This window comes from Saccopteryx bilineata, chromosome 7, assembly GCF_036850765.1.
Source record: "Saccopteryx bilineata isolate mSacBil1 chromosome 7, mSacBil1_pri_phased_curated, whole genome shotgun sequence".
NCBI classification, from domain to species: Eukaryota; Metazoa; Chordata; class Mammalia; order Chiroptera; family Emballonuridae; genus Saccopteryx; species Saccopteryx bilineata.
The window spans coordinates 60,134,043-60,156,304 of record NC_089496.1 but is presented as its reverse complement, the minus strand read 5'-3'; the positions used below and the strand labels follow the sequence as shown (position 1 = coordinate 60,156,304).

Genomic DNA, 22,262 nt, shown 5'->3' with positions numbered 1-22,262 from the left:
GACAGACTCCTGCATGTGTCCTGAGTGCAATCCACCCGGCAAGCCCAATAGGGGGCGATGCTCTGCCCATCTGGAGCCAATGCAACTGGAGCCATTTTTTAGTGCCTGAGGTGGAGGCCATGGAGCCATCCTCAGCGCCCGGGCCAACTTACTCTAATCAAACCTTGGCTGCAGGAGGGGAAGAGCGAGATAGAAAGAAAGGAGAGGGGGAAGGGTGGAGAAGCAGATGGGCACTTCTGTGTGCCCTGGCCGGGAATCGAACCCAGGACTCCTGCATGCCAGTCCAACGCTCTACCACTGAGCCAACTGGCTGGGCCACATGATATTTTCTTTTCTTTTTTTCTTTTTTTTTTTTTTAATATTTATTTATTCATTTTATTCATTTTTTTTTTTTTTTTAGAGAAGAGAGGGAGCAACAGAGAGAGAGAGAACGGGGGGGAGGAGCTGGAAGCATCAACTCCCATATGTGCCTTGACCAGGCAAGCCCAGGGTTTCGAACTGGCAACCTCAGCATTTCCAGGTCGATGCTTTATCCACTGCGCCACCACAGGTCAGACCACATGATATTTTCTAAAAGCTCACATACACTTCCATGAAAGTTCTACAGTGTTTTACAACATCCACCCATGGGAAGGAATCAGTGCTGCAGTTCAATCACTAACCACCACAGGCAAGTCCTTATGCACACAAATATATTTACATTTCCAACAATGACCATGACATTTATAATGCATTAAGTGTCTAAGAGTAACTGGCCCTGAGCTTTTCACAAGTTACATGAGAATAATTCTGGCTTCCATCAGAAAGGAAGTTAAGCCTTGTTCCATCTTATTCCTTTAGACAAAGAAAATCTTTAGTTATCCTGTGTCTACACTGAGGTTGAAGACAGGACACCAACCTCACTGTCACCTTAGGAAGAGCCTCCTGCTCACACTCATCCTGACTCTGGTCTCTATCCAAGACACAGACAGGCACCCACCTGAAACATTCAGGAAAAAGCCATCACACTGCCACAAGGTTTCGCTGCAGACACAGAGAGAGAATAAAAGACTTTGAAACATTGGCCTCAGGGATGGTCGTCTCTGAGGGAGGCATTATGGGGCACCGTCATGGCCGCTGAACACCAGCCGGCCATGTTCATGTGTAAGGGATGGGAGAGGCACACGGGATTCCCTCAGAAAACTGCCTGCCTCCAGAACACAGTCCCATTGCACTACAGGGAAATAAGACTCCCCAATGTGGTGCCACAATGTTGACACCTACACTGGGCCTCAGCGTAATCCTATTGAGCATGATTTTTTATGTCATCATCTCTCTTCGAGACAATAAGGGTTGTCATCATCGACCCAACGGCGGTAATTCACAGGCAGATATCTGGACAACTGCACACTCGTATGCTCACCAGGCACGTTTCCCAGAACTGAGGACAACATGGTGGCCTTGTGACCTGTATGGCTTCACTGCTGGAAGAGGCCTGACACAGAGAGCCTGCGAAGCTCTAGGTCAAACCAAAGTCTTTCTTGGGGACACGACCTGAAGGAGGAGGAGGAGGAAAAGAGTCATCTGAACGACCTGTTCCGTAACCACTGGGAGTGAAGCTCATGCATGCTGCTTCTATCTGAGGTAATGATCAACCCAAATATGAATAAATCAGTAAGTCACAGAATGAAGAAATTAATCAATCAAAGGCAGTGCATTATTGATGTAAGACAAACACACACACACACACACACACACACACACACACACAGAATTTCTACATGGAACACATACAGGAAGTTCCCAGCATAAAAACAATACATCTTAGACACAAGCGAACCCAGGCCTATGGCTCATGACAAAAGAATGGATGACAACCTGAATTTACACGCAAATTGCTCCAGGGCACACAGATACTTGAACCCCTACAAAGTGGTTCATTCACTGAATTCCAGGTGATTCCCCACCTTGCTTGGAAACTTAATAGTCAATGTCTAAACTTCAGGTATACTTTCCTTCCTAAATTCACTTTCATACCTAATCACCAACCCAAAGAAGCAATGCCCATACAGGCTCCCAAAATACAGAACTAGAGGCCACACTTTTGTGTAAATCAGAAGTCAAAATCAGGATACAACAATAATTTAGAAATATTCTCAAGACCCTGCCTGATGCCATACATAAAGACCTAGACATTATCTGATATCCTTTAGGGCAATCATAATCCATGAGCTAATACTGATTTCAGATACGAGTATCTTGAGTTCATTCAAGCAAAAGATAACAAACAGTTAAATAAAAAAAAAAACTCTATTCTAAGATATCTAAATTTCTGTCCATGGACATGGTATACCATTAACATTAGACCACATTTCTTATTCCGAAGCTCAACATATTTTGCCATGCAGGCTCAATGGAATGGATCGTGGATGCAGTTCAACTGCTAACTGCCACAGAGATGACTTTTGAACACAACATCTTTACATTTCCAACACTGACCATCACATTAATCCTGCATAAGGTATGAGAGTAACTGGTCTGAAGCTCCCCACAAACGATATGAAACATTTCCAAACCCCATAAAAAAATTAGCCTCCTAGCCTGACCTGTCGTGGCGCAGTGGATAAAGCGTCGACCTGGAAATGCTGAGGTTGCCGGTTAGAAACGCTGGGCTTGCCTGGTCAAGGCACATATGGGAGTTGATGCTTCCAGCTCCTCCCCCCTTCTCTCTCTCTCTGTCTCTCTGTCTCTCTCTCCTCTCTCTTCCTCTCTGTCTCTGTCTCTCTCCTCTCTAAAATTGAATAAATAAAATTAAAAAAAGCAATATATTACAAAAAAAAATTAGCCTCCTACCATTCTGATTCATTTCAAAAAAGAAGAAAAATCTTTGCTTTTAAAGGGATCCTTCTCCAAAATAGACATACAAAAAGAATATGTGCTGTATACATACAGGAATTTAACACATGACACCAACATCATTATTGCCTGAGAAGAGCCTCCTGCTGACACACATTCTGTCTCCACTCTCTATCCAAGACATCAAACATCTACTCACCTGAAAAATTAAGGCCACCGCCACCAACTTGCCACAGGGTCTCCCTGCAGACACAGAGAGAGGGAGAGAGGGAGGGAGGGAGGGAGGGAGGGAGGGAGGGAGGGAGGAAGGGAGGGAGGGAAGGAGAGAGGGAGGGAGAGAGGGGGAGAGAGAGAGAGAGAGAGAGAGAGGGAAAAGACTTTGAAACCGTGGCCTCAGGTACGGTCGTCTGTGAGGGACGAACTATGGGGCACCATCAAAGCCTCTGAACACGAGCAGGCCTTGTTCTCGTGCAAAGGATCAGATAGAGGCATGTGGGATTTCCTCAAGAAATTGCTTGCCTCACAAACAGAATCCCATTGTTCTAAAGGGAAATAAGATTCCCCAACACGGTGCCACAACATCGTCACCTACACTGGGCCTCAGCGTAATCCTGCAAAGCTGATTTTTATGTCATCATCTCTCTTCAAGACAATATCATCATCATCGACCCATCGGCGGCAATTCACAGGCAGATATCTGACAACTGCACATTCGTATGCTCACCTGGCACGATTCCTGGAACTGAGGACAAGGTGGCCTTGTGACCTGCATGGCTCCACTGCTGGAAGACGCCTGACACAGAGAGCCTGCGAAGCTCAAGGCCAAACCAAACTCCGTCTTGGGGACACGGCCTGAAGAAAGAGGAGGAAAGAGTGCTCTGAATGATCTATTCCATCAATCCTGGGAGTGAAGCTCGAACATGTTTTCCAAATATGAATAAATCAATAACTGACAGGGTGAACAAATGAATCAGAAAATGCTGGGCATTATAGATCTCCTAAGGGAGACACACACTCACATATGCATGCATGCACCCTCAGACACGCGAACTCACAGGATTCCACAGTAAAGGTGAAAAGAAGGCACACAGCAAACAGCTGGAATAGAAACTATGCATCTCAGACACTCACAAGGGCAGACCTACTGCCCGTGAGAAAAGAGTGGGTGACAACGTGAACTTACACGCGAGGTGCTCAGGGACACACAGATACTGGGACACGCTCAATGTTGCTCATTTCCTGAATTCTGAAAGTAAACATTATCTAACATCCTTTAGGACAACTGTAATCCAAGAGCTAACACTTATTTGGGGAAACGCGCATCCTGAGTACACTCAAGAAAAAGATCTCAAAATGCCAATTGAAAAGAACTAGAAAGTCAAATGCCAACAATTCTTTCCATAGATATGGTATGCCCGTAGCATTTTCTAAAGCTCATATCTACTTATCCCAAAGCTCTAGTGTTCTGCAACACAGGCTCATGAGAAATCACTGCTCCAGTGCAACAGCGAACCACCATGGTGTGTGTTTTTGCACACAAATATCTTTACATTTTCTACACTGAACAGGACTATATCAGGCATTAAGTCTAAGAGTGCAATTGGCCTTGAGCTCTTCTCAAATTATATAACAATTATTCCAGTTCCCATTAAAAAATCAATCTTATTCCTTTCAGAAAAGGAAGAAATTTTTGGTTTTTAATGGATCGCTCGCTGAACTAACACAAAGAAAGAAGATATCCTGTATCTACACTCAGTTTTATGAGAAGACTCCAACATCATTGTCATCTAAGTGAAATCCAGCAGCTTACACTCATTCTTTCTCTGGTCTATCCAATACATAGACATCTACTCACCTGAAACATTAAGGTAACTGCCACCACATTGTCACAAGGTCTCACTGCAGAGAAAAAGAGAGAGAAAATAGACTTTGTAACATTGCCCAGAGTACTGTGGTCTGTGAGGAAGGAACAACAAGGCACCATCAAAGCCTGTGACACAAGCTGGCCGTGCTCACATGCAAGGAACCGGGCAGAGGCAGGTGGGAGTCCCACAAGAACAGTCCCATTGCTCTAGAGAAATAAACTCCACTACGTGGTGCCACAAGGTTGCCACCTGCACTGGGCCTCAGAGTAATCCTATTGAGCATGATTTTTTATGTCATCATCTCTCTTCAAGACAATAAGGGTTGTCATCATTGACCCAAAAGCGGTAATTCACAGGCAGATATCTGGACAACTGCACATGCGTATGCTCACCAGGCCTGTTTCCTGGAACTGAGGACAACACGGTGGCCTTGTGACCTGCATGGCTCCACCAGGGAAGAGGCCTGACACAGAGAAGCTGGGAGCTCTAGGTCAAACCAAAGTCTTTCTTAGGGACACGACCTGAAGGAGGAGGAGGAGGAAAAGAGCCGTCTGAAGGACCTGTTCCGTCACCACTGGGAGTGAAGCTCATGCATAATGCTTCTTTGAGAGGTAATGATCATTCCAAATATGAATAAATCAGTAAGTCACAAAATGAAGAAATGAATCAATAAAAGGGAGTGCATTATTGGTTTAAGACAAACACACACTACACACACACACACACACACACACACAGAATTTCTACATGGAACACATACAGGAAGTTCCCAGCATAAAAACAATACATTTTAGACACAAGCGAACCCAGGCCTATGGCTCATGACAAAAGAATGGATGACAACCTGAATTTACACGCAAATTGCTCCAGGGCACACAGATACTTGAACCCCTACAAAGTGGTTCATTCACTGAATTCCAGGTGATTCCCCACCTTGCTTGGAAACTTAATAGTCAATGTCTAAATTTCAGGTATACTTTTCTTTCTAAATTCACTTTCATACCTAATCACCAACCCAAAGAAGCAATGCCCATACAGGCTCCCCAAAATACAGAACTAGAGGCCACACTTTTGTGTAAATCAGAAGTCAAAATCAGGATACAACAATAATTTAGAAATATTCTCAAGACCCTGCCTGATGCCATACATAAAGACCTAGACATTATCTGATATCCTTTAGGGCAATCATAATCCAAGAGCTAATACTTATTTCAGATACGAGTGTCTTCAGTTCATTCAAGCAAAAGATAACAAACAGTTAAATAAAAAAAACTCCAGTCAGATGTCTACATTTCTGTCCATGGACATGGTATACCATTAACATTAGACCACATTTCTTATTCCAAAGCTCAACATATTTTGCCATGCAGGCTCAATGGAATGGATCATGGATGCAGTTCATGCTATCTGCCACAGAGATGACTTTTGAACACAACATCTTTACATTTCCAACACTGACCATCACATTAATCCTGCATAAGGTATGAGAGTAACTGGGCTGAAGCTCCCCACAAACGATATGAAACATTTCCAAACCCCATAAAAAAATTAGCCTCCTACCATTCTGATTCATTTCAAAAAAGAAGAAAAATCTTTGCTTTTAAAGGGATCTTTCTCCAAAATAGACATACAAAAAGAATATGTGGCCCTGGCCGGTTGGCTCAGCGGTAGAGCGTCGGCCTGGCGTGCGGGGGACCCGGGTTCGATTCCCGGCCAGGGCACACAAGGAGAAGCGCCCATTCGCTTCTCCACCCCCGCCCCCTCCTTCCTCTCTGTCTCTCTCTTCCCCTCCCGCAGCCAAGGCTCCATTGGAGCAAAGATGGCCCGGGCGCTGGGGATGGCTCCTTGGCCTCTGCCCCAGGCGCTAGAGTGGCTCTGGTCGCGGCAGAGCGACGCCCCGGAGGGCCAGAGCATCGCCCCCTGATGGGCAGAGCGTCGCCCCTGGTGGGCGTGCCGGGTGGATCCCAGTCGGGCACATGCGGGAGTCTGTCTGACTGTCTCTCCCCGTTTCCAGCTTCAGAGAAATGCAAAAAAAAAAGAATATGTGCTGTATACAAACAGGAATTTAACACGATACCAACATCATTATTGCCTGAGAAGAGCCTCCTGCTGACACGCATTCTGTCTCCACTCTCTATCCAAGACACCAAACATCTACTCACCTGAAAAATTAAGGCAACCGCCACCAACGTGCCACAGGGTCTCCCTGCAGACACAGAGAGAGGGAGGGAGGGAGGAAGGAAGGGAGGGAGGGAGAGAGGGGGAGAGAGAGAGAGAGAGAGAGAGAGAGAGAGAGAGGGAAAAGACTTTGAAACCGTGGCCTCAGGTACGGTCGTCTGTGAGGGACAAACTATGGGGCACCATCAAAGCCTCTGAACACGAGCAGGCCTTGTTCTCGTGCAAAGGATCAGATAGAGGCATGTGGGATTTCCTCAAGAAATTGCTTGCCTCACAAACAGAATCCCATTGTTCTAAAGGGAAATAAGATTCCCCAACACGGTGCCACAACATCGTCACCTACACTGGGCCTCAGCGTAATCCTGCAAAGCTGATTTTTATGTCATCATCTCTCTTCAAGACAATATCATCATCATCGACCCATCGGCGGCAATTCACAGGCAGATATCTGACAACTGCACATTCGTATGCTCACCTGGCACGATTCCTGGAACTGAGGACAAGGTGGCCTTGTGACCTGCATGGCTCCACTGCTGGAAGACGCCTGACACAGAGAGCCTGCGAAGCTCAAGGCCAAACCAAACTCCTTCTTGGGGACACGGCCTGAAGAAAGAGGAGGGAAAGAGTCTTCTGAACAAGCTGTTCTGTCACCACTGGGAGTGGAGCTCATGCATGCTGCTCCTCTGTGAGGTATATGAGTAAGGCAGTAATTCACAGTACAAAGAAATGAATCCATAAAAGGCTCTGCATTACTGATTTCTGACAGACAAAAACACAAATGTGTCTAGGGTTTCCACATGGAAGGTGAATGGAACACATACAGCTAGTAGCCAGGCCAGGCCGATGCCTGAGGATAAAAGAATGAATGACAACATGAACTCACATGCAAGTTGTTCCAGGCACACAGACACCTGGATGCTTCAATGTTGCTCATTTCATGAATTACTGGAGAACCCAACCCACAATGCAAACTTAAAAATCGACACCTCAAGTACACTATAGTTTCATTTCATACCTCCCCGCCAACCCCAACAAGCAGGGCCAGTACAGCCTCCTCAAGATATTAAACCAGAAGCCCGCTTTTGCGTACACGAGAAGTCAAAGTCAGGATACAAGAATTTGGAAATACTCTCAAGACCCTGAGTAACGCCATACGTGAGAAGATGCTATCTGACCTCCTTTAGAAGTATAATCCAAGAGCTAACACTTACTTGGGGTTACGAGTGTCCTGAGTTCATTTAAGTAAAAGATGTCAAAATGTCATTCAAAAAATACTACAATGTCAAAGGCCCACATTTTTTTGTCCGTGGACATGGTATACCCTTAACATTTTCTAAAAGATCACATTCACGTATTAGACAGCAGTAAAGTGTTTTGAAACACAGGCCCATGAGAAGGACTCACTTCTGCAGTTAATCGCTAATTGCTATGGGCCTATTCTTTTGCACACAAACAACTTGTCGTTTCCCACAGTGATCATGACATTTACCATGCACTAAGTCTATGAGAGTAAGTGGCCTGAAACTCTCCACAAATGACATGAGAATTCTTCAGGTTCACAATAAAAAAAGAAATAAGACTCCTTCCAGTTCAATTCATTTCGTATTAAAAAAAACTTTGGTTTTAAAGGAATCCTTCCACAGAATTGACACACAAAAGAAATATACCCTGCATTGATACAAAGGTTATACACATGATAACAACATCTTTATTGCCTAATAAAGAAAGAGTCTCCCGCTTACACTCATTATGTCTCTGGGATCTAACTGAGACATCGGACATATACTCACCTGAAATATTAAAACAACTGCCACCACACTGCCAAAAGATCTCACTGCAGACACAGAGAGAAAAACAAAAGAAGTCTAAAATCTATGCCCTGGAAACGGTCGTTAATGAGGGAGGAACTGTGGGGCACCATCAAAGGCTTTGAACACAAACTGGCGAGATTCACATGCAATGGGTCAGGAAGAGGAATGTGGGGTTCCCTCAAGAAACTGTGTCACTCAAGACCATAATCCCATTGCTCTGAGGGAGATTACACTCCCCAATGTGGTGCCACAATGTTGACACCTACACTAATCCTATTGAGCATGATTTTTATGTCATCATCTCTCTTCGAGACAATAAGGGTTGTCATCATTGACCCAACGGCAGCAATTCGCAGGCAGATATCTGACAACTGCACATGCGTATGCTCACCAGGCCCGTTTCCTGGAACTGAGGACAAGGTGGCCTTGTGACCGGCATGGCTCCCCTGCTGGAAGAGGCCTGACACAGAGAGCCTGGGAAGCCCGAGGCCAAACCTCGGGGGGGACTTGACCTGAAGAAACAGGATGAGAATAAAAGCTTTATGAACCACCTGTTCCGTCACTCTTAGGAGTGAAAATTATACATGTTGCTCCTTTGTGAAGTATGATCACTACACAAGTAAATAAATCGATAACTCACAGAAGGAAGAAATGAATCAACAAAAAGGTCCATTATTAATTCCCAAAGCACACACACACACAACACACAGAAATGTATAGAATTCCAACATGAACAGTGAAGAAAATGCTTATAGAAAAGTTCCTACAATAAAAACACTGCATCTCTGATACCCGCAGGGGCAGGCCTGTGGCTCATGATAAAAGAATGGACGACAACATGAACTCACACACAAGCTTCTTCAGGTCAGAGAGAGAGCCGGCTGCCTTCAATGTTGCTATTTTGTGAATTCCAGGCGAACCCCGCCCACCATAAAAACTTAAAAACCAAGACTTAACACCCAGTATACTTGTTTTTCGGGGCTCCCTGTGAAACTTCAGCACCAACCTCAAGCGAAATCAGTAACGCCTCCCCAGGACAGTGTTCCATGCAACACTTTTGTGGAAAGCACAGGTCAACCTCAAAATACGACATTTAAAAATATTCTTAAACTTTACCTGACACCATAAATTCAAAACTAAATGTTATCTGGCATTCTTTAGGACAACTGTAATCCTAAAGAATTATTTGGGGAAACGCACATCCTGAGTACACTCAAGAAAAAGATCTCAAAATGCCAATCGAAAAGAACTAGAAAGTCAAATGCAAAGGAAGAAATTTTTGGTTTTAAATGGATCGCTCGCTGAACTAACACAAAGAAAGAAGATATCCTGTATCTACACTCAGTTTTATGAGAGGACTCCAACATCATTGTCATCTAAGTGAAATCCAGCAGCTTACACTCATTCTTTCTCTGGTCTATCCAATACATAGACATCTACTCACCTGAAACACTAAGGTAACTGCCACCACATTGTCACAAGGTCTCACTGCAGAGAAAAAGAGAGAGAAAATAGACTTTGTAACATTGCCCAGAGTACTGTGGTCTGTGAGGAAGGAACAACGGGGCACCATCAAAGCCTGTGACACAAGCTGGCCGTGCTCACATGCAAGGAGTCGGGCAGAGGCAGGTGGGAGTCCCACAAGAACAGTCCCATTGCTCTAGAGAAATAAACTCCACTACGTGGTGCCACAAGGTTGCCACCTGCACTGGGCCTCAGAGTAATCCTATTGAGCATGATTTTTTATGTCATCATCTCTCTTCAAGACAATAAGGGTTGTCATCATTGACCCAAAAGCGGTAATTCACAGGCAGATATCTGGACAACTGCACATGCGTATGCTCACCAGGCCTGTTTCCTGGAACTGAGGACAACACGGTGGCCTTGTGACCTGCATGGCTCCACCAGGGAAGAGGCCTGACACAGAGAAGCTGGGAAGCTCTAGGTCAAACCAAAGTCTTTCTTAGGGACACGACCTGAAGGAGGAGGAGGAGGAAAAGAGCCTTCTGAAGGACCTGTTCCGTCACCACTGGGAGTGAAGCTCATGCATAATGCTTCTTTGAGAGGTAATGATCATTCCAAATATGAATAAATCAGTAAGTCACAGAATGAAGAAATGAATCAATAAAAGGCAGTGCATTATTGATGTAAGACACACAAACACACACACACACACACACACACACACACACACGCACGCAGAATTTCTACATGGAACACATACAGGAAGTTCCCGGCATAAAAACAATACATTTTAGACACAAGCGAACCCAGGCCTATGGCTCATGACAAAAGAATGGATGACAACCTGAATTTACATGCAAATTGCTCCAGGGCACACAGATATTTGAACGCTTACAAAGTGGTTCATTCACTGAATTCCAGGTGATTCCCCACCCCGCTTGGAAACTTAATAGTCAATGTCTAAATTTCAGGTATATTTTTCTTTCTAAATTCACTTTCATATCTAATCACCAACCCAAAGAAGCAATGCCCATACAGGCTCCCCAAAATACAGAACTAGAGGCCACACTTTTGTGTAAATCAGAAGTCAAAATCAGGATACAACAAAAATTTAGAAATATTCTCAAGACCCTGCCTGATGCCATACATAAAGACCTAGACATTATCTGATATCCTTTAGGGCAGAGGTCTCAAACTCGCGGCCCGCCGAACAATTTTGTGCGGCCCACAGACTAATCCACGAACTACAGTTTCTGGTCGTTTTGTGACACTTAAAAGTGTTGCGTAACAGTTGCCTTTTGTAGACCTAGTGCAGCCCGCCGAACAGCTGTAATCTTGCTCTGCGGCCCACATGGTGAGTTGAGTTTGAGACCCCTGCTTTAGGGCAATCATAATCCAAGAGCTAATACTTATTTCAGATACGAGTGTCTTCAGTTCATTCAAGCAAAAGATAACAAACAGTTAAATAAAAAAAACTCCACTGTCAGATGTCTACATTTCTGTCCATGGACATGGTATACCATTAACATTAGACCACATTTCTTATTCCAAAGCTCAACATATTTTGCCATGCAGGCTCAATGGAATGGATCATGGATGCAGTTCATGCTATCTGCCACAGAGATGACTTTTGAACACAACATCTTTACATTTCCAACACTGACCATCACATTGATCCTGCATAAGGTATGAGAGTAACTGGTCTGAAGCTCCCCACAAACGATATGAAACATTTCCAAACCCCATAAAAAAATTAGCCTCCTACCATTCTGATTCATTTCAAAAAAGAAGAAAAATCTTTGCTTTTAAAGGGATCCTTCTCCAAAATAGACATACAAAAAGAATATGTGCTGTATACATACAGGAATTTAACACATGACACCAACATCATTATTGCCTGAGAAGAGCCTCCTGCTGACACACATTCTGTCTCCACTCTCTATCCAAGACATCAAACATCTACTCACCTGAAAAATTAAGGCCACCGCCACCAACTTGCCACAGGGTCTCCCTGCAGACACAGAGAGAGGGAGAGAGGGAGGGAGGGAGGGAGGGAGGAAGGGAGGGAGGGAAGGAGAGAGGGAGGGAGAGAGGGGGAGAGAGAGAGAGAGAGAGAGAGAGAGAGGGAAAAGACTTTGAAACCGTGGCCTCAGGTACGGTCGTCTGTGAGGGACGAACTATGGGGCACCATCAAAGCCTCTGAACACGAGCAGGCCTTGTTCTCGTGCAAAGGATCAGATAGAGGCATGTGGGATTTCCTCAAGAAATTGCTTGCCTCACAAACAGAATCCCATTGTTCTAAAGGGAAATAAGATTCCCCAACACGGTGCCACAACATCGTCACCTACACTGGGCCTCAGCGTAATCCTGCAAAGCTGATTTTTATGTCATCATCTCTCTTCAAGACAATATCATCATCATCGACCCATCGGCGGCAATTCACAGGCAGATATCTGACAACTGCACATTCGTATGCTCACCTGGCACGATTCCTGGAACTGAGGACAAGGTGGCCTTGTGACCTGCATGGCTCCACTGCTGGAAGACGCCTGACACAGAGAGCCTGCGAAGCTCAAGGCCAAACCAAACTCCGTCTTGGGGACACGGCCTGAAGAAAGAGGAGGAAAGAGTGCTCTGAATGATCTATTCCATCAATCCTGGGAGTGAAGCTCGAACATGTTTTCCAAATATGAATAAATCAATAACTGACAGGGTGAACGAATGAATCAGAAAATGCTGGGCATTATAGATCTCCTAAAGAGACACACACTCACATATGCATGCATGCACCCCCAGACACGCGAGCTCACAGGATTCCACAGTAAAGGTGAAAAGAAGGCACACAGCAAACAGCTGGAATAGAAACAATACATCTCAGACACTCACAAGGGCAGACCTACTGCCCGTGAGAAAAGAGTGGGTGACAACGTGAACTTACACGCGAGGTGCTCAGGGACACACAGATACTGGGACACGCTCAATGTTGCTCATTTCCTGAATTCTGAAAGTAAACATTATCTAACATCCTTTAGGACAACTGTAATCCAAGAGCTAACACTTATTTGGGGAAACGCGCATCCTGAGTACACTCAAGAAAAAGATCTCAAAATGCCAATTGAAAAGAACTAGAAAGTCAAATGCCAACAATTCTTTCCATAGATATGGTATGCCCGTAGCATTTTCTAAAGCTCATATCTACTTATCCCAAAGCTCTAGTGTTCTGCAACACAGGCTCATGAGAAATCACTGCTCCAGTGCAACAGCGAACCACCATGGTGTGTGTTTTTGCACACAAATATCTTTACATTTTCTACACTGAACAGGACTATATCAGGCATTAAGTCTAAGAGTGCAATTGGCCTTGAGCTCTTCTCAAATTATATAACAATTATTCCGGTTCCCATTAAAAAAATTAGCCTTAATTCAATCTTATTCCTTTCAGAAAAGGAAGAAATTTTTGGTTTTTAATGGATCGCTCGCTGAACTGACACAAAAAAAGAAGATATCCTGTATCTACACTCAGTTTTATGAGAAGACTCCGACATCATTGTCATCTAAGTGAAATCCAGCAGCTTACACTCATTCTTTCTCTGGTCTATCCAATACATAGACATCTACTCACCTGAAACATTAAGGTAACTGCCACCACATTGTCACAAGGTCTCACTGCAGAGAAAAAGAGAGAGAAAATAGACTTTGTAACATTGCCCTGAGTACTGTGGTCTGTGAGGAAGGAACAACGGGGCACCATCAAAGCCTGTGACACAAGTTGGCCGTGCTCACATGCAAGGAGTCGGGCAGAGGCAGGTGGGAGTCCCACAAGAACAGTCCCACTGCTCTAAGAGAAATAAACTCCACAATGTGGTGCCACAATGTTGCCACCTGCACTGGGTCTCAGCGTAATCCTATTGAGCATGATTTTTTATGTCATCATCTCTCTTCGAGACAATAAGGGTTGTCATCATTGACCCAATGGTGGCAATTCGCAGGCTGATATCTGGACAACTGCACATGCGTCTGCTCACCAGGCATGCTTCCTGGAACTGAGGACAACACGGTGGCCCTGTGTTTAGCAAGCCTCCACTTCTGGAAGAGGCCTGACACAGGTCCTGGGAAGCTCTAGGTCAAACCAAAGTCTTTCCTGGGACACGACCTGAAAAGGAGGAGGAGAAAGAGAGTCTGAACAACCTTGTCCGTCACCACTGGGAGTGAAGCTCATGCATGCTGCTTCTTTGTGAGATAATGATCATTCCAAATATGAATAAATCCGTAAGTCACAGAATGAACAAATGAGTCAATGAAGGCGGGGCATTATGGATTCCCAAAAGACACACACAGTCAGAAATTTATAGGATTTCCACATGAAAGGTGACCAGAGCGCATACAGGAAACCTGACATGAAAACAGGATCTCAGATCCTCATGAACTCAGGCCTGTGGCTCATGATACAAGAATGGATGAGAACATGGGCTCACAGGCGAGCTGACCCAGGACAGAGAGATTCCAGGAGGCACTCAAGGTTGCTCATTGCTTGAATTCCAAAACTAAAAATTATCTCACATTCTTTAGGAAAACCTTAAGCTGAGAACCAACCCTTGTTTGGGGACATGAGCATCCGGAGTTCACTCAAGAAAAAAGATCTTAAAATGCCAAACGAAAAAATACTGCGTGTCTAGTGCCCATAATTCTGTCCATGGACATGGTATGCCCACAACACTTTCTAACAATTCCGTCCATGGACATGGTATGCCCACAACATTTTCTAACAAGTCTGTCCATGGACATGGTATGCCCACAACATTTTCTAACAAGTCTGTCCATGGACATGGTATGCCCACAACATTTTCTAACAAGTCTGTCCATGGACATGGTATGCCCATAACATTTTCTAACAAGTCTGTCCATGGACACAGTATGCCCATAACATTTTCTAACAAGTCTGTCCATGGACACGGTATGCCCATAACACTTTCTAACAATTCCGTCCATGGACATGGTATGCCCACAACAATTTCTAACAAGTCTGTCCATGGACATGGTATGCCCACAACATTTTCTAACAAGTCTGTCCATGGACATGGTATGCCCATAACAATTTCTAACAATTCTGTCCATGGACATGGTATGCCCATAACAATTTCTAACAATTCCGTCCATGGACATGGTATGCCCATAACATTTTCTAACAAGTCTGTCCATGGACATGGTATGCCCATAACACTTTCTAACAATTCCGTCCATGGACATGGTATGCCCACAACATTTTCTAACAAGTCTGTCCATGGACATGGTATGCCCACAACATTTTCTAACAAGTCTGTCCATGGACATGGTATGCCCATAACAATTTCTAACAATTCTGTCCATGGACATGGTATGCCCATAACAATTTCTAACAATTCTGTCCATGGACATGGTATGCCCATAACATTTTCAAAAGATCACCTTCACTTCTCCCAAAGCTCTACAGTGTTTTGCAATGTAGGCCCATGGGAAGGAATCACTGGTGCACTTTGATCGCAAACCACCAAGGGCATGTGCTTTTGTACACAAACATCTTTACATTTCCAACACTGACCATGACATTTATCATGAATTAACTGGACTTAAGCTCCCAACAAATGACGGGTGAATTCTTCCAGATACCATTACAGAAGTTATTATCCTCCTTCCGGTCTGATTCATTTCAGAAAAGGAGCATATCTTTGGTTAAAGGGTATCCTCACCAAAACCACACACACAAAAAAAAGATACCATGGGTCCTGGCCGGTTGGCTCAGTGGTAGAGCGTTGACCCAGTGTGTGGCTGTCCCGGGTTTGATTCTGGGTCAGGGCACACAGGAGAAGTGTCCATCTGCTCGTCCACCACCCTGCTGTTGCTTCTCTCTCTCTCTCTCTCTCTCTCTTCCCCTCCTGCAGCCATGGCTCAATTAGAGCAAGTTGGCCTTAGGCACTGAGGACGACTTCATAGCCTCTACCAGTGTCTAAAAAATGTCTCTGGACGCAACAGAAAAAGGGCCCCAGATGGGCAAGCATCACCCGCTAGTGGGCTTGCCAGGTGGATCCCGATCAGGGAGTATGTGTGAATCTGTCTCTGCCTCCCCACTCCACTCACTTAAAAGAAAAAAAAGAAAAAAAATGTCTTTATTAATACTGAGGTCTAAGACAAAACCCCAGCTTATTTCCAAAGGGAGAGACTCCTGCTTCTGCTTCTTCTGTCCCTGGTCTCTATCCAAGACAAAACACATCCAGCCACCTGAAACATTAAAGCAACCACCCTCACCTGGCCACAAGGTCTCACTGCAGACACAAAAAGAGAGAACAGAGAAAGGACTCTGAAAGCTTGGCCTCAGGCATGGTCGTCTCTGTGGGAGACACTCTGGGCATCGTCCAAGCCTCTGAACATGAGCCGGCTTTATTCACACGTAAGGGGTTGGGTAGAGGCACACGGGATTCCCTCAAGAAACTGCTTGCCTCAACTATACAATCCCATTGCTCTACAGCAGAGGTCGGGAAACTTTTTGGCTGAGAGAGCCATGAACGCCACATATTTTAAAATGTAATTCCGTGAGAGCCACACAACGACCCGTGTACGTTACGCATTATCCAATAAAAATTTGGTGTTGTCCCTCTAGAGGACAGCTGTGATTAGCTCCAGCCACCTGCAACCATGAATATAAGCAGTAGGAAATGAATGGATTGTAATACATGAGAATGTTTTATATTTTTAACGTTATTATTTCTTTTATTAAAGATTTGTCTGCTAGCCAGATGCAGCCATCAAAAGAGCCACATCTGGCTTGCGAGCCATAGGTTCCCGACCCCTGCTCTACATGGAAATAAGTCTCCCAAAATGGTGCCACAATGTTGTCACTACACTGGGCCTCAGCGTAATCCTGCAAAGCATGATTTTTATGTCATCATCTCTCTTCAAGACAATACTGTCATCACTGACCCAACGGCAGCAATTCATAGGCAGATTATCTGGACAACTGCACATTCGTATGGTCACCAGGCATGTTTCCTGGAACTGAGGACAACAAGGTGACAAGGTGGCCTTGTGATCTCCAAGGCTCCACTGCTGAAAGAGGCCTGACACAGAGAGCCTGCAAAACTCTTAGGGACACGACCTGAAGACGGTGGAGAAAAGAGTTGTCTGAACAACCTGTTCCATCACTATTGCGGATGAAGCTCATGCACGTTGCTCCTTTAAGAGGCAAGGATCATTCCACATATGAATAAATTAATACCTTATAGAATGAATGGATTTATCAATAAAGGCTGAGCATTATAGTTTTTCAAAACACACATTCACACACACACAGACACACAGACACATTTATAGGAATTGCACATGAAAGGTGAACAGAACACATAAAGCACGCCCCTGCCATGAAGACAATACGCTCAGATACTCACAAGGCCAGACCTACGGCTCAGGATACAAAGAATGCATGACACCATGAGCTCACGCACAAGTTACTCCAGGGCACTCCCACATCTGGACACCTTCACTGTCGCTCATTTCCTGAATTCCAGTAGCACACACCCATCACAAAAACTTAAAAACCAAGGCTTAACACCTTGTATTTCGGGATTCCCTTTCCTACTTCACCGCCAACCCCAACATCAATGTCAACAAAGCCTCTGCAGGACATAAAACCACACTTTTGCCTCAATCAGAAGTGAAAGTCAAGATACAACAATCTTTTAAAAATAGTCTCAGGACCCTGCCGAGCACAATACATTCAAAACTAAGTATTATCTGACATCCTGTATGCCAGGCGTAGTCAACCTTTTTATACCTACCACCCACTTTTGTATCTCTGTTAGTAGTAAAATTGTCTAACCGCCCACCGGTTCTACAGTAATGGTGAATTATAAAGTAGGGAAGTAACTTTACTTTATAAAATTTATAAAGCAGAGTTATAGCAAGTTCAAGCATATAATAATAATAACTTAACAAGTACTTTATGTCAAATTTTCACTAAGTTTGGCAAAATAAATCTTTATAAAACAACTTGCTATAGTTAAATCTATCTTTTTATTTATACTTTGGTTGCTCCGCTACAGCCCACCATGAAAGCTGGAACACCCACTAGTGGGCGGCAGGGACCAGGTTGACCACCACTAAGGGGCGGTAGGGACCAGGCTGACCACCACTAGTGGGCGGTAGGGACCAGGCTGACCACCACTAGGGGGCGGTAGGGAGCAGGCTGACCACCACTAGTGGGCGGTAGGGACCAGGCTGACCACCACTAGGGGGCGGTAGGGAGCAGGCTGACCACCACTAGTGGGCGGTAGGGAGCAGGCTGACCACCACTAGTGGGCGGTAGGGAGCAGGCTGACCACCACTAGGGGGCGGTAGGGAGCAGGCTGACCACCACTAGTGGGCGGTAGGGAGCAGGCTGACCACCACTAGTGGGCGGTAGGGACCAGGCTGACCACCACTAGGGGGCGGTAGGGACCAGGCTGACCACCACTAGTGGGCGGTAGGGACCAGGTTGACCACCACTGCTGCAGGACAATTGCAAGTTGAGAGCTAACCCTTATTTGGGGACAAGAGCATCCGGAGTACACTCAAGCAAAAAGATCTTAAAATGCCCATCAAAAATAACTAGAGTCAAATGAGTACAATTCAGCCAGTGGACATGGTATGCCCATAATGTTTTCAAAAAGCTCCTACTCCCATATCTCAAAGCTCTACGTTGATTCGCAATGTAGGCTCATGGTAATAAATCAGTGCTGCAGTCACTAACCAACAGGGCGTGTCCTTTTGAACATAAACATCTTGACATTTCCAACACTGACTATGACATTTTACCTTGTGTTAAGTCTACAGGAGTAACTGGCCTTAAAATTTCCACATCACATGAGAGTTCTTTCCGATTCCATAAAAAGAACAACAACAAAAAAAAACCCAATTACTCACCTTCCATTCTGATTCCTTTTAAAAAATTAGGAAATGTTCGGTTTTAAAGGGATCTGTTCCTAAATTGACACGCAAATATATATATATTTATATATATATTTATATATGTATATATATACACCCTGTATCAATACAGAGGTTTAACACAAGATACCAACATCTTTATTGCCTAAGGGAGAGCCTCCTGCTTATACTCATTCTGTTTCTGTATCAACCCAAGACTTAAAACAGGGACTCACCTGATACATTGAAGCAACCGCCACCGCCTTTCCACAAGGTCTCACTGCAGACAAAGAGAGAGAGAAAAAGACTCTGAAACCTTGGATTCGGGTCTGGTCGTCTGGGAGAGAAGAACGATGGGCACCATCAAAACCTCTGAACACGAGCCGGCCGTGTTCTCGTGCAAGGAATCAGGGAGAGGCACATGGGAGACCTTCAAAAAACTGCCTGATCAACAACACAATCCCATTGCTCTAGAGCAGGGGTGGTCAACCTTTTTATACCTACCGCCCACTTCTGTATCTCTGTTAGTAGTAAAGTTTTCTAACCGCCCACCGGTTCCACAGTAATGGTGGTTTATAAAGTAGGGAAGTCACTTTATAAAATTTATAAAGCAGAGTTACAGCAAGAAAAAGCATATAATAATAATTAGTTACCAAGTACTTTATGTCGGATTTTCGCTAAGTTTGGCAGAATAAATCTTTATAAAATAACTTACTATAGTTAAATCTATCTTTTTATTTATACTTTGGTTGCTCCGCTACCGCCCACCATGAAAGCTGGAACGCCCACTAGTGGGCGGTAGGGACCAGGTTGACGACCACTAGTGGGCAGTAGGGACCAGGTTGACCACCACTAGTGGGCAGTAGAGACCAGGTTGACGACCACTGGTCTAAAGGAAAATAAGACTCCTGAACATGGTGCCGCAACATTGTCACCTACACTGGGCCTCAGCGTAATCCTGCAAAGCTGATTTTTATGTCATCATCTCTCTTCAAGACAATATCATCATCATCGACCCAACGGCGGCAATTCACAGGCAGATATCTGGACAACTGCACATGTGTATGCTCACCAGGCACGATTCCTGGAACTGAGGACAACACGGTGGCCTTGAGATGTGCATGGTTCCACCGTTGGAAGAGGCCTGACACAGAGAGCCTGGGAAGCTTGAGGCCAAACCATAGTCTTTCTTGGGGACGTGATCTGAAGGAGGAGGAGGAAAAGAGCCTTCTGAAGGACCTGTTCCGTCACTACTGGGAGTGAAGCTCATGCTGCTTCTATCTGAGGTAATGATCAACCCAAATATGAATAAATCAATAACTCATAGAATGAACAATCGAGTGAATAAAGGTGGGGAATTATACATCCCCAAAAGACAGAAACATTCACACCTACACACACAGACAAATTTATAGGATTTCCACATGAATGGTGAACAGAACACATACAACAAGCCCCTGACATGAAAAATGATACATCTCAGATTCTCACAAGTCCAGACCTATGACTCATGATAAAAGGATGCATGACAACATGAACTTACACGTGAATTACTCCAGGACATACAGATACCAGGAGGCCCTCAATGTTGCTCATTTCCCGAATTCCAAAACTAAACATTATCTGACATCCTTGATGACAACCTTAAGCCGAGAACTAACATTTATTTGGGGACATGAGCATCCAGAGTTCACTCTAGGCAAAAGATCTCAAAATGCCAATCAAAAAGAACTAGAGTGTCTAGTGCCCATAATTCTGTCCATGGACATGGTATGCCCATAACATTTTTAAAAGATCACCTTCACTTCTCCCAAAGCTCTACAGTGTTTTGCAACGTAGGCCCAGGGGAAGGAATCACTGGGGAAATTCAATCGCAAACCACCAAGGGCATGTCCTCTTGTACACAAACATCTTTACATTTCCAACACTGGCCATGCATTAAGTCTGTGGAGTAACTGGCCACAGGTTGCCCACAAATGATAGGAGAGGTCTTCAGGATTGACTGAAAAAGAAGTTAAGCCTTCTTCAGTCTGACTCCCTTCAGAAAGGGAGAAAAATCTTTGGTTACAGGTACCCTTGCCCAGACTGACATGCACAAAGAGTACATGCTGTGTAGATACTGAGGTTTAAGAGACGGCATCAACACCTTTCTCGTCTGAGACAAACAGAGCCTCCTGCTCACACTCATTCTGTCCTGGTCTCTATCCAAGACTTAGAACATCCACTCACCTGAAACATAAAGGCAACCACCACCACCTTTCCACAGGCCTCACTGCAGACACAGAGAGAGAGGGAGAGAGGGAGAGAGAGAGACGCTGAGACCTTGGCCTTGGGCATGGTCGTCTGTGAGGGACGAACTATGGGGCCCCGTCACAGCCTCTGAACACAAGTCGACCACGCTCACATGCAAGGGGTCGGGTAGAGGCTCATGACCTCCCTCCAGAAATTGCCTGCCTCAACCACACAACCCCATTGCTCTGAGGGAAATAACACTCCCCAATGTGGTGCCACATGTTGTCACTACACTGGGCCTTGGCGTAATCCTGCAAAGCTTGATTTTTATGTCATCATCTCTCTTCAAGACAGTATCATCATCATCGACCCAACAGCAGCAATTCGCAGGCAGATATCTGACAACTGCACATTCGTATGCTCACCTGGCACGATTCCTGGAACTGAGGACAAGGTGACCTTGTGACCTGCATGACTCCACTGCTGGAAGAGTGCTGACACAGAGAGCCTGCCAAGCTCTAGTCTCAATGAAAATCCTTTTATTAAAAAAAATATGACCTGGAGAATAAGGAATAAGACAGTTGTCTAAATTTCATAAGCCATCACTTTTTTTTTTTTTTTTTTTTTTTTGCCATCACTCTTTTGAATGATGCTCATTCATGTTGGTCCTTTTTGTGGTAATGATCATTCTAAAATATATATGAATGTGTAAATAAAAAAAACTAGAATAAAAAAAACAAAAGGAAAGACATAAAGTAGAATGGAAGGAGGGAAGGAAAGAAGGAAGGAAGGAAGGATGAAGATTGGATAGAGGAAGGTTGGTTGGAGGGAAGAAAGAAGGGAGGAAGGGAGAAGGAAGGACAGAAGGAAGGAAGGGAGGGAGGGAGGGAGGGAGGGAGGGAGGGAGGGAGGGAGGGAGGGAGGGAGGAAAGGTGGAAGGAAG

At 44.7% G+C, this 22,262-nt stretch overlaps 6 non-coding genes and 5 pseudogenes across 6 annotated transcripts; all 11 read right to left on the bottom strand.

The window, feature by feature from the left end:
• Positions 1-1,266: 1,266 nt before the first annotated feature.
• LOC136311365 (small nucleolar RNA SNORD115) lies at positions 1,267-1,348 on the bottom strand. Its single transcript, XR_010726764.1, has one exon. It is a non-coding gene; the product is annotated as a small nucleolar RNA SNORD115 (small nucleolar RNA).
• Positions 1,349-3,430: 2,082 nt separating this feature from the next.
• LOC136311373 (small nucleolar RNA SNORD115) lies at positions 3,431-3,506 on the bottom strand (annotated as a pseudogene).
• A 1,450-nt stretch (positions 3,507-4,956) lies between these two features.
• On the bottom strand, positions 4,957-5,038 carry LOC136311367 (small nucleolar RNA SNORD115). The gene has a single exon (XR_010726766.1). It is a non-coding gene; the product is annotated as a small nucleolar RNA SNORD115 (small nucleolar RNA).
• Positions 5,039-7,224: 2,186 nt separating this feature from the next.
• LOC136311372 (small nucleolar RNA SNORD115) lies at positions 7,225-7,300 on the bottom strand (annotated as a pseudogene).
• Positions 7,301-8,933: 1,633 nt separating this feature from the next.
• On the bottom strand, positions 8,934-9,027 carry LOC136311375 (small nucleolar RNA SNORD115; annotated as a pseudogene).
• Positions 9,028-10,399: 1,372 nt separating this feature from the next.
• On the bottom strand, positions 10,400-10,481 carry LOC136311366 (small nucleolar RNA SNORD115). The gene has a single exon (XR_010726765.1). It is a non-coding gene; the product is annotated as a small nucleolar RNA SNORD115 (small nucleolar RNA).
• Positions 10,482-12,504: 2,023 nt separating this feature from the next.
• On the bottom strand, positions 12,505-12,580 carry LOC136311371 (small nucleolar RNA SNORD115; annotated as a pseudogene).
• A 1,462-nt stretch (positions 12,581-14,042) lies between these two features.
• On the bottom strand, positions 14,043-14,124 carry LOC136311364 (small nucleolar RNA SNORD115). Its single transcript, XR_010726763.1, has one exon. It is a non-coding gene; the product is annotated as a small nucleolar RNA SNORD115 (small nucleolar RNA).
• A 2,908-nt stretch (positions 14,125-17,032) lies between these two features.
• LOC136311369 (small nucleolar RNA SNORD115) lies at positions 17,033-17,109 on the bottom strand. The gene has a single exon (XR_010726768.1). It is a non-coding gene; the product is annotated as a small nucleolar RNA SNORD115 (small nucleolar RNA).
• A 2,920-nt stretch (positions 17,110-20,029) lies between these two features.
• LOC136311370 (small nucleolar RNA SNORD115) lies at positions 20,030-20,105 on the bottom strand (annotated as a pseudogene).
• A 1,509-nt stretch (positions 20,106-21,614) lies between these two features.
• On the bottom strand, positions 21,615-21,691 carry LOC136311374 (small nucleolar RNA SNORD115). The gene has a single exon (XR_010726769.1). It is a non-coding gene; the product is annotated as a small nucleolar RNA SNORD115 (small nucleolar RNA).
• Positions 21,692-22,262: the final 571 nt, after the last annotated feature.